Below are 6,486 nucleotides of genomic sequence, written 5' to 3'. Positions count from 1 at the left end.
CCTATAGGCTTGGGTCAACGAATAACGATCTTGCTTATCTATAAATGTGAAGATAATTAAATAAATAATAGTCCTACCTTTCAATTATCCTTCTAAATTTAAAATTTTTAATTATTTACAAACAATGCGTGATCTGACCTCCAGCTTCCTCCGGGCACGTGATAAAATCAATGGTCAAGTAGAGAGTTATTTCGCCAATGAAAATTAAAATAAATACGTTATATTTTATTAGAAATATTTTCTGTAATATTTACAATTCATATTATTTTTTTTTACATTTTCATTCTAATAAATAAATTATAAATATTCTATTCTAAAATTCCTGTATCTTTAACTCATGCGAAACACCTTTTTCAGACATTTTTAGGCTCTCCGTAGACCTTTCCTACCCCCTATCATCAATAACAACAAAGTAATCTATAGGCTTACTCTCCAGTAAGCAAAAATAAAAATACAGTTAGACACCCTGTATATAGCTGTATAACTCTGCCCATACATCAAAATTTCCTGTACAATAGCACAAAATATCTCTGAATTACAAGACTTAAGACTATTTTCACTTATTCGGGGAGTAAGCCTATAAATGATATAGTTGTTGTTTTAGTGGGTCAATGGAAGAACCTAAAAAGGTCTTAAAAATGTGTTTCGCATTGTGTTAAAGATAAGGAATTTTAGGATAGGGTATTTATGATATTTATCTATTAGAATTAAAATGTAACAAAATAAATAATGTGTATTTTAAACATTTAAAAAAAATCTAATAAAATATAGCGTATTCATTTTAATTTTCGTTGGCAAAACAACGCGCTATTTGACCTTAGATTTTTAGCACAGTTTAATTCACATCAAAAGTTACGAATATATATCATAAGCTGGAGGGCTGACCGCGCCTTTCTGATAAGGGACGCAGCTGTTTCTGGACACACTAAGAAAGTTTATGATGTATTTTACACAATAAACTTAATTTGAATCGACTTACTGTTTGGTTTTGACCTCAACGACTTCGGAGACTTGTTCCTCTTCCTCTTCCCCGTCATCGTACTGGACGACGTTCGTAGTCATCGGAGGAAAAGTTTTTTTAACGTTTTTTTTTCGCAAAACTCAATGTATATTAATAATACGGCTAATTCTCATTCACAGCTTGTGTTGTTGCTCCGATATGGAAAACTTATCAGGCGAGGAAGATATTAATCCAAAAAACTTTGTCTCATCTACGATTTCCAAGAAGAAGAGATATCTCCTTTATCTCATGGAAATAATATGTCAATTTACGTCCACTTAATCTACTATAATACTGCGAATATCTCATATAATTCACGATGCCATGACAGCCTTCGCTTATTTTCCACGACTAAGCGTGAGAGAGAGAGCGTGAGAGTGAGAGGGAGAGAGAGAGAGAGAGAGTGCCACTGTTTAGACAAAAGGAGGGACCATGCAACCGTCTGATTAGGGGGGGAGGGTGGGGGTTTGGGGGGGACTATGAGAAGGACTCTCTCCTCCACATCAATACTTATATATGAGCTTACCTGGATACGATCCTTAATTACGGATATGGAGGGGGGGAGAGGGGTAGGGGGTGAGGGGAGATAGGATTAATTACAAATATGGGAGAAGACACGTGAGCAAAATTGAGACATGTATAGTAACGCCTCTCAAAAAACAAAATAAAATAAAATAAAATAAAACTATCAAATAAACAAGTGTTTTTATGAGAGAACTTTTGTGAAAATGATATCTGATGAATACTCCTCAAAGCCCAACTGGTATTCTAGACTTATACATAAAAAAAAAGAAAAAAAAAAATCGACAAAAACGTGCATATCGAACACACGATAAATTTTAGTTTTTTTTCGTACGACGAGAAATATAGTGAGTTCAATATACAATTATGAAACATCCATGCATCGTTGAGACTATCTCCATTAAATTTTTTTTTTGGTTGATTAATCGATAATTGATATATAATAATAAGATATTGCATTCCATCCATTGCAATAAAACTGATGTATATCCTCTGGGTATAACTGGATTCTCCCTTTAATACTTTTTTTTTTTTATATTTTTATACTTTTTTTATATACTTTTATCAAAACAGCTGGCTATACTGACTACAAGTACTAAATGAGTGATCTAATATTTTTATACTTTTACTACAACAACCGGCTTTTGGCTACAACCAAATCTGGACAACTCTAGACTAGACCTATATAAGTGTTGTGATCTTTTTGGGGAGGTTTTAGTTGGAAAATCAGGTCTTTTTGTCACAAGTGATTATGTTACGGCCATTATCATATTGTTATTGGTATTATCCAAGTGGAATATAGAAGATAAATACAACATAATACTTTTCAATACTTTTACTTTACTATAACAACTGGCGTCTGATTATAACTAAATCCGGACAAGTCTATAGACCTAGACCTATAGCTGTTGTGGTGTTTTGGAGGAGTTTTCGCTGAAAAATCACATTATTCCTCAAAATTCCTTTATGTTATATGATTAGGTAATTGTTATAATTCAAGTAAAAAATAGAGGATAAACAAAATATACTTTTTCTTCATGCTTTTACCAAGATAACTGGCTTCTGGCTACAAGTAACTCTGGACAACTCTATAGACCTATAGACGTACAGTTCGCGTGGTCGTTTATGGGGAACACTGGAAAATCAGATTACTCCTCAAAATCCTTTATGTTATTCTTACTATGGTGATTGATAATCAAGTGAAAAAACAGAAGGTACTAAATAGAAAATGACACTTTTTCTACTTTTGCTGAAACAACTGGCTTCTGAGTAACTCTCGAAAACTCCAGCTCTAGACCTATAGCTGTTGTGATCTTTTTAGGGTGGGGCCGTTTAACTGGAATATCAGTTTTTTCATAACAAAGCCCTTACGTTACGATCACTATGGTTACTGTCATTACTATTTTCCAAGTGAAAAATGGGAGATAAATACAACATGGTGCTTTTTATTGGAAAAACCGGGTTCTGGGAAACTCTAGACCTAGGTCTATTGTGATCTTTTTTGGGGTTGTTAATCGAAATCCAGATCTTTCCTCACAACTCCCTTATGTCACGATCATTGTGGTAATATTTAATGTTATTATCCAAGTGAAAAGGCAGAACATGAATAGAATATAATGTGATAACCAAATACATTGCAGTATGGCAGCATACTACAGCTGCAGTGTATAGGAGCTATATATAATCGTATATAGCAGTGAAATGAAAATCTTGATGAAATTACTCAAAGTCTCCATATTTTTGCAGTCTATAAAAAGGGTAGAATGGGTTTAAAGAGAGATAAAAAAAGGCACAAACTAAAACGGCATATATGATATCGCTATTGTAACCGCATATATAGACACCGAATGCCCGAAAGATATAATTAAAATTTGATATGGCGCCATCTTTGTCGATCGGAAATTAATTCAATTTTTCGCACTGAGAGTTTCCTTTATGATGTGTGTGTGTGTGTGTGTGTGTGTGTGTGTGTACTACATACTTATACAAATAATCATGTAGTATACATATATATAAATCATACGTATAGCATATTCTAAAACGGCATGCAAACAGTAAAGAAATATATTAGAAAACCTGAAATAAATATATATAAAAAGCTGTATATACTGTATATTGGTCCTGGCCAGGTATATTCTAGACCGTGATTAAAATATACCCACTATACCTATTGGGTAGATCTAGGGTACTTATCCGCGGCGGCCTAGACTATGGCAGTTGCGGTTTTTCTCTGCAGTTTTACCTACTGAACAAGAATTTTAAGTAATATTTATTCGGACGACTGTAATTAACCACAGGGGCCAGTACTAAACACGGCGAAATACATTGGACCCCCCCCAAGTCCCTAGCGGATGTCGTATCCGCGGTTACGTTCCTTGCAGTCCGTGTGTGTGTGTGTGTGTGTGTGTGTGTGTGTGTGTGTGTGCGCGCGCGCGCGCGCGCAAATACGGTATTTTTCTCGATCTCTGAAGAAGATAGCAAATAAAAATACTTATAATAATACTACTCCCTTACCTTAAAATAACAGCAAAAATATCCTTCGTTTTTACTGTGATTTCGTTTTATTTATTTATTTTGGTCATCCTTCGATGTTCATTGATTATTTACATATACGTATTGAGTCGCCATCTTGCCTGTAAAGGTATAAATATAAACATTGTCTTAGTATATATGAATGTACGGTGGAGGGACATTTTAATGCCAAAAAATGAATGTTTTTATTTTACTATTCTGAGGTTAAATACGTAAAATGTTAAGGTCTACTGTCGACTGTTATAGAAAACATATTTAAGTGTATAATAGAAAATGTATCTTCTTATGATAAACTATAATAAATTAACAGCTATGTAGCTATATATAATATAGTATATATATATATATAGATATATATATCTATATATATATATATATATATATATATAATATATATATATATATAATGCAGTATGTGCAGAAGGGATGAGTCACACTTATGAGACAGGGTGGGGGGGTTGGCTTCCATGGGGTGATGACAACCAACCTCCTGCATTTGCTTGAAATGTTATAGTAGTACAAGGACCTCTGCCTAAAAATTATTGCACCCTTTAGTGGACCACTCCAGAGACCACCTCTTAGAACAGCTTCCTATAGTCCTTAGCTGTTTCTAAAACTCCTAGATTCTGGTTAGAGGTCTGGCAGTTTTAGAACTGATTTTGCCTCGACCTAGACCTGTCTTGAGTCGAGCTGAATATAGAATTTAAGCCAAAGGCCAAGCGATGGGACCTGTGAAGTCATTCAGCGCTGAAATGGACATTGACAGTAAAAGGTTTGAAAAGGTGTAACAGGAGGAAAACCTCAAAGCAGTTGCACTATGAATCAAGTGTTAGGAGAGGGTGTGGAAAGTAAGATGGAAGAGAATATGAAAGGAGGTACAGTAAAAGGAACGAAAGTGGTTGCAGCTAGGGGTTGAAGGGACTAAAGGGATGCTGCAGAAAACCTTAAGTAATGCCTACAGTGCACCACTAACCCCCATGGAGTTCAGTGGTCCGAATTTGATTTAATCTTGCTGAAATTTTACCAAATTTCTTTTTATGCTGTATTATGCTGGACATGCAATTACTGTCCTGAAGTTTGCTAAGAACTTTGCATTGGTTTTTATTTTTTGACCAAAATAATAATTCTGGGTTTATTTTTCCTTCAAAAGGTTAACTTCCGATAATATATTACCCACGTCTGTTTTGTTCATGTTGTGGTCTATAAAGGTATTGCTTGATATTGGGATTGGAAGTAAATGGTTACCATAGGATAACGACTCCCAGAATTGACATAGTTCCTTGTTGGACGAGTGGTTTTCGTGCTCGCCTACCAAGCTGTGGTCCGAAGTTCGATTCTCTGCTCGACCAACGTGGAATAAGAGGAATTTATTTCTGGTGATAGAAACCCATTTCTTGATTTAATGTGGTTCGGATCCCACAATAAGCTGTAGACCCCGTTGCTGCGAAATGAATAGATTCCTAGCCATGTAAAAAATATCTAATCCTACGGGCCAGCCCTAGGAGGGATGTTAATAAGCTCAGTGTTCTGGTAAAACTAAGATATACTTAATTTAATTTGGCCAGAATACACATCATTCACAACCTGCCACTATGTCGGTTAATCACACGTGAGATGACACTTCCACAGGTATTAGAAAAATGTTTGTACTGTACTGAAATTATCTTTTGTGAATCAGATGTTGTACTGTACTAAATCTGAGTTTGATTGGTCTATACCATAAATAGCAAACTGTAGAACTGGATTACAATTCTTTCACAACAAATAACAATGCTCTAGTAATATTATTAACTGAACCTTTGTAGTTGGTCTAAATGGATTCTAGTTTGGATGACATTTCTATTCCACTTGAGAATATATGTATTGAAAGCTCTGGTATGGGTTGTTGAGTTGCTGTGATCAACTCCTTTGCTGGTTTAAAATTTTTTTTGAATTAATCTAATTTGATCCGTAGGGTGAAAATGTAACTCTTCATTTTTTAATTTTAGGTCTAAAATACATGAATTCATTTCATTATACGTTAAGTATATCTTAGTTTTACCAGACCACTGAGCTGATTAACAGCTCTCCTAGGGCTGGCCCAAAGACAGATATTTTTACGTGGCTAGGAACCAATTGATTACTTAGCAACGTGATCTATGATTTATTGTGGGATCTGAACCACATCAAGAAGTTAGTTTCTATCACCAGAAATAAATTCCTCTGATTCTTTGTTGGCAAAGCAGGGAATCGAACCCAGACCCAGTTGAGCGCGTAACTGACTCGTCCGAGGAACTTTTCATTATACGTAAGGTTGTTCGCTGAAGGAGAGTGGCATATTTTCTAAATTTATGTCCGTCACAGTGCCATCTGTTGCTTCATATCCTTATGCAGCTCCACAATCACAGATTACTCCAAACTATATTAAAAATGAGGTTTTGACTTAAGAACCT

The sequence above is a fragment of the Macrobrachium nipponense genome, chromosome 24 (genome assembly GCF_015104395.2).
Source record: "Macrobrachium nipponense isolate FS-2020 chromosome 24, ASM1510439v2, whole genome shotgun sequence".
Taxonomy (NCBI): domain Eukaryota; kingdom Metazoa; phylum Arthropoda; class Malacostraca; order Decapoda; family Palaemonidae; genus Macrobrachium; species Macrobrachium nipponense.
The sequence above is the reverse complement of the archived record's forward strand: the minus strand, read 5'-3'. Positions refer to the sequence as shown.